The 9,913-nt window shown below is 39.7% G+C and overlaps 1 pseudogene; it reads right to left on the bottom strand.

The window, feature by feature from the left end:
• Window positions 460-3,060, bottom strand: LOC8085770 (annotated as a pseudogene).

The following is a 9,913-nucleotide window of genomic DNA, read 5'->3' as shown; positions in this document are numbered from 1 at the left end:
GTCAAATGATCAATCATATTTTGTTACTAACCCTTGTGATGTAGGCAAGAAGCATGTATCCACCTCTTGTGATGACTTATTATCTATGCCATGTTCTTCACATTTAGATGCTTGTTCTACTTCTATGTCTTGTGAGACTAACCTTTTGAAGGAGAACAATAAGCTCAATGAACAAGTGAAGAATTTGAGCAACAAGTTGGAGAGGTGCTAGAACTCAAAAGTCACCTTTGAGCAAATATTGAAGACTCAAAGAAATTATGCAAATGTGGCCTTGACTTCAAGAATAAGATGACAAAGGGCGAAAGAAAGCAAGAAAAGAAGATGAAGAAGCTAGAAAAAGAAAAGCTCTCTCATTTCATGTGCTACCGGTGCCATGAAGCAGGGCCGTCCTTGGGAAATTGGAGGCCTTGTACAAAACTAAAAACATAGGCCTATTAGCCTAGAAAAAATGGATTAAATGTACGACATGATGAAGTATATATCACATTGCAATAAGATATATCAAGAATAGTACCTATGTTGTATAATCTTTACTTGAATAGCATCATTCTTTTAGTGTTCTTTGAAATGAAGTCTTCAATGATATGCTCATAATCAATCTTCTCCAACATTTCGCCTTCGAGTGCTATTATAGCCAAACCATTAAGTCGTTCTTGTGTCATTGTAGAACACAAATAAGTCTTCAATAGCTTCAATTTAGAAAAGCTTCACTCTACTGATGCAACGGTCACAGGAATAGTCAATAGAACTCTATATGCAATAGTTGCATTAGGAAAATAACCATGCTGCTTTAAAAACCACAGAATTTCAATAGGCCCCATTCTTCCATTTGGAATGAATTCTTGTAGAAACTTCAACTCCATATATAGTTCTTTGGCATCAATATCAGATTTTCCATCCTTTTTAAGTACAGCCTCAAGATTATCACAAGAAGACTTCGATCTCTGGTTATCCAATGGCTGCAATGTTTCCGAAGTAAATAAGAAACTAAATTTTTTTTGGTAATCTTTGTACTGCTCGAATCTCGTTGTAAGAGAGGCAATAGCTTGATCAACAAGAGGTAGAAAATATTCTACTCTAAATAACTCCTCTGGAGACATTGTTGCAATATTTGTGTCTTCTGGGTTTTCATCGTGGTGCCTCTTTCTTTTAATTTGTCTTTTTTAGGAAATGTTGTACCAATATCCATCTCAAGTGCAATTTTTTTGGCCGACTCCAAAGCTTCTGAGAAACCAGTTTCCCTATAGCCCTCAAAGAAAGAAATAAGCCCTTGCACTTTCTCGATAGCAACATCAATAAGCATATCCTTTGCTTGCATTTGTTTGCTTACCAAATTAACAGCATACAGTACCTCATACCAAATGACTACTGCCAATATAAAGTCATATTGTCCAAGTTCATTATTTGCCAGACCTTTAGCCTCACTACTCTTTGCCGGATCATTATCAATATCGGATACCTAAAATTAAAAGAAAGAAAACATTTTAAATATATGAGATAACAAAAAAAATTACATCATTAATTCAGTACCAATATGAAAATGTTGGCTACCTGAAGTAGAGCCTCCCGAATGTCTGCACATTGAAATCTGATAGCTTTGACACTGTCAATGCGACTCTCCCATCGTGTAGCTGAAACTGATTTGAGAGTCAATCCAGTTATGTTATCTTTCAGAATCTGCCATTTTTTAGTAGAGTTCGCAAATGTTGTGTAGATACGTTGGATGATTCCAAAAAAGTCTTTAGCTCTGCCACAAATCTTAGTAGCCATATCACAAAATATTAAATTAAGGCTATGACAACCACAAGCAGAATAGAAAGCTCTAGGATTTACATCCAAAAGTTTTCTTTGTACACCCTGATGTTTTCCTTTCATATTTGACCCATTATCATAGCCTTGTCCTCTCACATCATCTATGTCAAGATCAAGATTCTTTAGCTCTTTCTCTAGCACATAAAAAAGCCCCTGTCCAGTCATGTCATTTACATCTAAAAATCCTATGAAGGATTCTTCAATGCGAACATGACCTGATGTTGAGTCCACATATCTTATAATTAAAGACATTTGTTCTTGATGACTTGCATCGGGAGTACAATCAAGTATGACAGAGAAATACTTTGCACTCTTTATTTTTCTAATTATTTCAGACTTAATAGCAGAAGCAAGCAAGTGTATCAACTCATTCTGAATCCTAGGACCAAGATAATGAACTTGAGTTTCATCATTTGTAATCCGGCGGACATGCTCTTGAATAACTGGATCAAATTCAGCCCACATCTCTACTAAACCCAAGAAATTCCCATTGCTATCATCATATAGTTTGTTGTTACTTCCACGAAATGCAAGATTATGCTTGGCAAGGAATTTTACTATGCCAACATCTCTAAACAAAACATTCCTCCAATGGTCCTTTTCTTTCTCAAGTTGTCGTTGAGCAGCTTTATCAATAGTTTGATTAGATCGCAATCTATTACGCAACTCATACCAAGCTGTCATGCTCAAAACATGATCTGCACTTGTCTCATGCTCTTTCAGTCTCTTCCCAAGATGTACCCAATCATTATAACCCTCATTTGCCAACTGACCTTTTCGATGCCCTTTTGTAAATAATTTACAACTCAAGCAAAATACTCTATCGAGTTCCTTAGAATAAACAGGCCAATCCGTATCACAGCTTTCTCCATTTGACAGAATTCTATTATAGAATAGTGAAGAAAATCTTCTAGATAACCTGTCCTTAGGCCCCTTCTGAATTGATAGGTCTCTTTTAGGGCCTTTTTGTGCTAAAATGTCAACTTGTTTACTATCAAGTGAATCCCAATATCTTGGATCAAATATATCAGGCTGAAAAGAATCACTAGCATCTGAAGAAGAATTCAAGTCCTTACTGTTATTGCCTATCTGAGTATTTGTGTTGTCAGGGAAAGCTTCCTCAACTTCAACATTATTTTCTGGAGGATCTATAGGATTATTATCAACATTATTGTCAATTGCCTGCCCCTGGTCTAGTGTTGGATTATCAGACGACACTTGTGACCGTTTTGTAACAAACTTATCCATAGCTCCTTCCTGAGATTGGACTAATTCCTCTATTCTTTGTTTTTTCTTACGCTTCTGCCAACCCGATTCAAATTTTCTAGAATGATTTGAAGAAGACATGGCTTCAATCTTTGAACGCTATTCTAGTAGGTGTCTAGATCAAAAGAACAAAATTTAGATATCGACCCACTACTTATTATTGTTCGTGGCTTGATGCTGTGATTGTGAATGAATTGAAAAAAATATGAATAATTAATATTACCTTCATGGCCTTAGCGCCTCGCTGTTGCCGTCAATTGGTCACACCCGGTCCGTCGCGATCAGGTCTCAATACGCTGTCCGTGCTGACGGCCGATAGGGCATCAGATGATAACGGCGGCGGTAGGAGAGAAGACGCACGTGAACTGCTTGATCCGATAGGGCATCCAATCTAGCGGCCGGCCAACAAAACATTTTTTATTGGACTATTTCTGTATATGCCGCTTCGATAATGGGCCAAAGGCCAAAGCAGTACATGCTTATCTACCTATTAGTATTACATAATACATATATACATATATATACTCTATATTTGGAGGCCCCTGGAAATTAGAGGCCCTGTACGGTCGCTCATCTTGCACATGCACAGGGACAGCCCTGCATGAAGTGGGTCATCTTGTTAATGGTTGCCCAAACATTGAGAAGCTCAAGAAGATAAAGGAAGAAGAGAGAGGCTAAAGCATGTCAAGTGCTTCAAGTGCCACACTTGGGGTCACCTAACCTCAATGTTCCCAACCAAGCAATTGGTGAAGCAACAAGTAAAAGCCTCAACCTAAGCCACAAGTTGAGCAAGAGAAGACACCCCAAGCTCAAGTCAACATCTACCATGATGGTGATGACTTGATTATAAAGAAGAAGAAGACAAGAAGGGGTGAAAGAGCAAGGCATCCAATGCAAATCCAAGATGCCAAGATGATGGGCAAGATTGGAGACAAAAAGAAAGCTTATGCTCACATCAAGTGCTTTGAGTGCAAGAATGATAGACACTTTGCCTCGAAGTGTCCTACCAAGCTTGACAAGAAGGCTCAAGCATCTCTCAAGAGGCAAGGCAATGAGAGGCAACACATGAGCAAGGAAGAAAAGGCTCAATCAAAGAGAAGTTGCTACTTATGCCGGAAAAAGGAACACTTGGCTCATTCATGTCCCCTAGGTGAGAATTCTAAGCCTATTTCTATTGATGATAATAATGTGCTTAGAAAGGATGGTGATGGTACCTCTATGGTTGCTATTGTAAAACATCCCGCTACTCATACTAAGGCTATGTCTAATTATGTTGCACCTAACTTGAGAGGACCCAAACTAGTTTGAGTACCCTCAAAAAGTGGATGATTTTTTGTAGGTACCATCGGCATTGGAGGCTTTATTCAATTAATCTTATAATTGTTCATCGTATGATTGAGTCAAGTATTGAAGCCTAGTGCACATCCAAACCCAATGCCATGACAAGATAGTGAAGTCCAAGTGTGCTACAACATACAAGTGTCATATACAAGTTGTGGTATTTTATTGGATCATTTGATGGCTTGCAAATACATGAGTTGAAGCTTGCAAATTAGATGATCATGAGCTAACCAAGGTATATCTTTGTTGATCACATTCATTTGGGTGTATATGAGTTGATTGAATTGGATATATATATATATGCAATGTTGCTTGCTATAAGATGATTGAATGGACTAAATGCTTAGTAATCAAGTTTGGATTGATTTGAATTGGATAAGTTCATGGGAGGACTTTTAATAAGTGGATTGAATGGATATATGAAATTATTCAATCAAGTCCATTTCAAGTTTGATTCAATTTGAAGAAGTATAGCTCAATTCCTTGAAATCTGTCCAACATTGAGAATCTTAGCTAGCAGAGATCAAATCTGCGTTTGAGTGATCAAATCTTATTGGAATGGCTTGATATTTGGTATGCATGCTGTACATTTATGATAGAAAGTGCTGTAGAAATTTCATGGAGATTGGATCAGCAATACTCTAGTTTTGGAGCAGATCTTGTCAGCTATAGTGCAGCAGTTTTCAGAATGTAGCAGTGGTGGAAGAATTGACATCTGGTAGCAATCTAGAAGTCAAATAAAGCTCAAAACGTGAAGCACGTCTCCACCAAATTTCATGGTATTTGGATCTTTACATTGTGAGATATGGGTCATTCTTTAAAGGCTACAGAATCTGCCAGAAAAGTGACAATTATTGGATAGATCTAGAGTCACTTTGATTTAAAAGTCCTCAAGTTGGAAACATGACTATAATTGTTTGAGGCACCTAAGTTTGGTTTGGAATTGATCTAGAGGCATGACAAGTATTGAGTACAAAGTCATTTGATTGTGAAATATACTTGGTGTACACATTTAGTACTCAAATTGAAGATCAAGATCAAACTCAAGATGAAGATGAAGTTTAAGTTCTAGTAACTATTGAAGATCATTTGTCAGAAAGAAAAGGACTTAAACAAGTAGAAAGAAAAGGACTTAAAGAAGGATTCATGATTACTCATCACATTAAGTCCATCACTTGAATCAATCAATCAAAGCAATTCAAGTGAGTATCAAGAATGGTTCTTTGGAGAGAGGTCACTTCTCCCTATGTGAGGGGCTTGCCGCCCGAGGAGTGGGTAAACCAAGTGTGATGCTTGGAAGGCTAACATGGAAGTGGTGATCTAAAGGACATTTGAGATGCTTAGTTGAAGCAATCAAAAGGATTGATCAAGAGAGCAAGCAACACCCAAAAGAGAGCTAGTCATAATGTTCAAGTGGTATTCTTATTAGTTCTCTCATGCAAGTAATGATGATGAAAAGATGAAGCAAGCCAACCATAACAAGATAGTGCACTTGATCATATTGGTGGTTCTCAATTCATATGGGTGAAGATTTGATCTATCAATTGGTATCTATGATTGGTCTTCACCAAGCTTATCAATTGGACTTCACATTGCTATTGGAGAAATGAATTGGAATCTATGTGACTATCCTCTTCTCCAACATTGCAAAGGTATCATTGTAATGTGCATGATCATTTCATTCCTTACTAGTATGCGGTTAGTGCATATAGCACATGCTTAATAGGATCATGCATGACAAATGAAAACTTTTAAATTCATAACCTACCACTATTGCTTGATTGATTAGTTGATCTAGTGGTATGTATATGAGTTTGTTCATGAGCTAGTAAACCCAAGGACTTGATCTATTTTGGATTGTTAACAAGTAACAAGTACAACATTGGCAAGATAACCCTTAATGAGAGGTGTGAAAAAGCTTGTCATTGGTTCAAACCGCACTTGGAAGCTTAGGCAAATCAACTTAGTTCAAGTCAACAATTAGAAGCTCATGATGATTAGAGTACAAGAACATGTCAACAATGCATTTGGATATCTAGACTCAAATGTTTCTTCAAGTGATATCCAACAAATGGTACTCATGATGATGATAGCAAATATTCAAGATTGCAAACAAGTGGTTCCATACTAGAAGACCTAAATTGTTAGAAGATTTCCATTTGGTATCAGACAAGATCTTTCAAATGATATCACATTTATACATATGGTATCTATCCTCCAAGAAGGTGGTTCCACAAGTGATCCTCAACTTTAAGTGATCATCAAGCAAAGAAAGTTCCCTCACCAACAAGATTGACAAGTGAATGACCCATGCTATTACATAGGGGGAGTGCACCACCAAATGGTATAAAGGTCAAAGATCCTATGTGGTATCTCAAGAGTAATTCAAGTAATGTCATTCCAACACATATGGTGATATCCATAAAAAATGCAAGATTCAAGCCTTAACCATCTATCCCAATGCAATCCATTGTCACAATGAGATTCACACTTTTTCAATTGGTATCAAGTGATTTAATTGATATCACATTCCTTTTATGGAAATTGATGACAAATGGGGAGAAGTTGGAACAAAGATATCATTATGGGAGAAGTTGAACAACATTAACTAAAGATGGGAAGTTGGTTTGGACATGGACATGGACAAAGAGGGAGCAACATTAAGATGGATCAAGAAGGATCAAAATTCTTGGACAAGAGAAGCACACAAGTAGGGGGAGCAAGCTCATGAACATTGATTGTTTGCATTTGATTTGTGCATATTCATGTTTTTGCTTGCATTGCATAAGTTTTAAATTCAATATGCATGCTTGTGTGGTGTATGCTAGTAATAGAACTTGAATGATGATATGATAACTAGCTTACATAGGTTGGTAGCTAGACTTGTGTTTTTGAAGTAAGAACTAGACCCTTGCTTATAATGTTGATCTCATGGGGTTTCTAGTGTTTTTGTTGTCTAGCTACTCATGGTGCTAAGGATGGTGTACATTGAATGCTTCAAATGATATCGTATTTGGTATTGAGCTACAAAGGTTTATTATATACACCTTATCACTTAGTAGGGTTTTATGGTGCTTATCCAAATCCTGACATAGAGCTTAAATGTTGGATAACTAACATAAAATCCAAACCAAGTTAGCAATTTACACTTGTGTGAAGTGCTAGCTTGAAAAAGCTTAATTTCCATATCTTTGTAGAGTTGTCATCAATTACCAAAAAGAGGGAGATTGAAAGGTCCTTGTTTGGTTTTGGTACTTGAGTGACAACTTAGGTGGACTAATAGTGTTTATGTGAGATACATAGGAGATTAGTCCACAAGTGATTATGTGATGATGGAGGTGCTCATTGCATATGAGACATGACATGGAGTCATATGACCAAGGTGGAGAAGATCAAGATGAGGTTTGGCTCGATGGACCGGTTGCAAGAGTGAAGGGCAAGTCGGAGGCTTTGAAGCGAGGGACCGCATGTGACGGTGAAGCTTGAGCAAGACTTGGCGTCGATGGACCGAGGAAACGGTGAAGAGCAAGTGAGGTCAAGATCGATAAACCAATACGGTTACGTGCTGATATGAAGTGGATCATATCATTTGGTGATTGGTTGGTGCATGTGTTGCATCAACATTGGAGGAGATGGAATGGAATACGCAAGGCAAAGGTATAATCTAGGGCATTTCCATTTCACCGGACATAGGTGTGTAGAGAAGATTATGACCGGATTTTGGATAGGTGGTCGTACTATCAAGAGGGGAAAACTTGTTTGCATATCGGTCATCTAGTGGCACTTGAGCGATCTAACTTTGCATACGTGTTAGGATCGAGTGGTGTGCCAAGTTGAGAGGCTAACTCCTTTGGGAAAATATTTATGAAAATGCTGACACACTTGCACATGGTGGTGTACACTTGTTGTTGTTGGCACACTTTACTCACCAGACGTAGGTGTTGGCAGCACCGGACGCTGCCCCTACGCGTCCGGTGAGGTGTCTGACTCTAGCGCGTGTGAGCCGAGCACCCCGGACACTGGCACCGGACACGGGTAGGACACTGTTCGCGTGTCCAGTGTTGCGTGACGTCAGCAAGTGCACGTGAGGTGTTTTTGACTGAAGAGCACTGGACGCTCAGGGTGCATCCGGTGGCTCGTGTCCGGTGACCCTGCGAGTTTGCGGTGCTCTCTACGCACGGGTTCGGTGTGCACCAGATGCGTCCGGTGTGGAGCAGCAGAGCGTCCGGTGTGGCTGGTGCAGGCGTGCGCATGCTAGCCGTTGGCGGCAACGGTCGAGTTCAAACAGCTAGTGACACGTGGCTGTTTCTAGAGCACCGGACGCACTATTCCAGCGTCCGGTGGCTCCCTGCAGTGGGTCCGGTGCTCACGACTTTTGCCCAGTAAAGGGGCAACGACTAGTTTAGCCTTTGGGGCTATAAATAGATGTGGTGGCCGGCCTTGGCTGGTGCTGAGCACCCTTGGGACTTAGTGTCCATGCATGGGGAGTGCTAGTGAAGCCTCTAACTCACATATGCTTGATATTGATCATCCGATTGTGTGAGTGAGCGATTCTAGTGCGTTGCATTGAGAGGTTGCATCGAGTGGCACTAGGTGTTCGTGTTGCAAGCCCGTGGTGCTTGTTACTCTTGGAGGTTGCCACCTCCTAGATGACTTAGTGGCTTGTGACTCCGTCGAAACACACAAGGAGATTGTGTGGTGCTCTGGAAAAGAGATTGTGAGGGGTACGGTGCTCACCTGCGGGGATCGCAAAGAGCAACTCTAGTGGATTACTTGTGGCTTGGAGGATCCCCATCTTGAGAGTGGATGTGCAGCACCCGCTGAGGGTTTGGCTTTGGATTGCCAATTAGCTCGTGATCCATCAAGTGGGTGTATCGCCACAATGAGGATGTAGCTTGGTGGCAACCAAGTGAACCTCGGTAAAAATCAATGTGTCGATATTGTCTACTCTTCTCGGTGGTTTGCATTCGCCTTACACAAGCTTGTATTTACATTCTATATAATTATGCTTGTGTAGTTACTCTTGTGACTAGTCTTTCTTGTGTAGCTTGATAGTCACCTTCTCGCTTGTGTAGCTAGAAATAGTTCCCTTGCGTGGCTAATTTGGTTTGTGTAACCTTGTTAGTCACGTTGCTTAGTTTGTGTAGCTAAGTAAGTTGCGCTCTCTAATTTGGCATTAGTTGCCTCGTTATTGAGCTTGCTAGTGAGCTTAGGCTTTGTGCGCTTTGTCTCACTAGTTTGAGTAGGAGCTCTCCTGTTTTGTAAAGTACTAGTTGCATAGGTTTGTGTGACCATGTTCCTAGAATTGGTTAGGTGAGCTCTTGCTAAGATAGCACCTTGTTTGCTTGTTTAGGTTCTTTTACAAGGTGCTAGAGAACTTAGATAGAGGGGTGTAGTCTTGGCTAGACCGATAGATTTAATTCTGTATTTGTTTCGGTTAGCCGATGCGATAAATTTTAGAAAGGACTATTCACCCCCCTCTAGTCTGCCATCT

The sequence above is a fragment of the Sorghum bicolor genome, chromosome 6 (assembly GCF_000003195.3).
Source record: "Sorghum bicolor cultivar BTx623 chromosome 6, Sorghum_bicolor_NCBIv3, whole genome shotgun sequence".
In the NCBI taxonomy this organism is placed as follows: Eukaryota; Viridiplantae; Streptophyta; class Magnoliopsida; order Poales; family Poaceae; genus Sorghum; species Sorghum bicolor.
The sequence above is the reverse complement of the archived record's forward strand: the minus strand, read 5'-3'. Positions and strand labels throughout refer to the sequence as shown.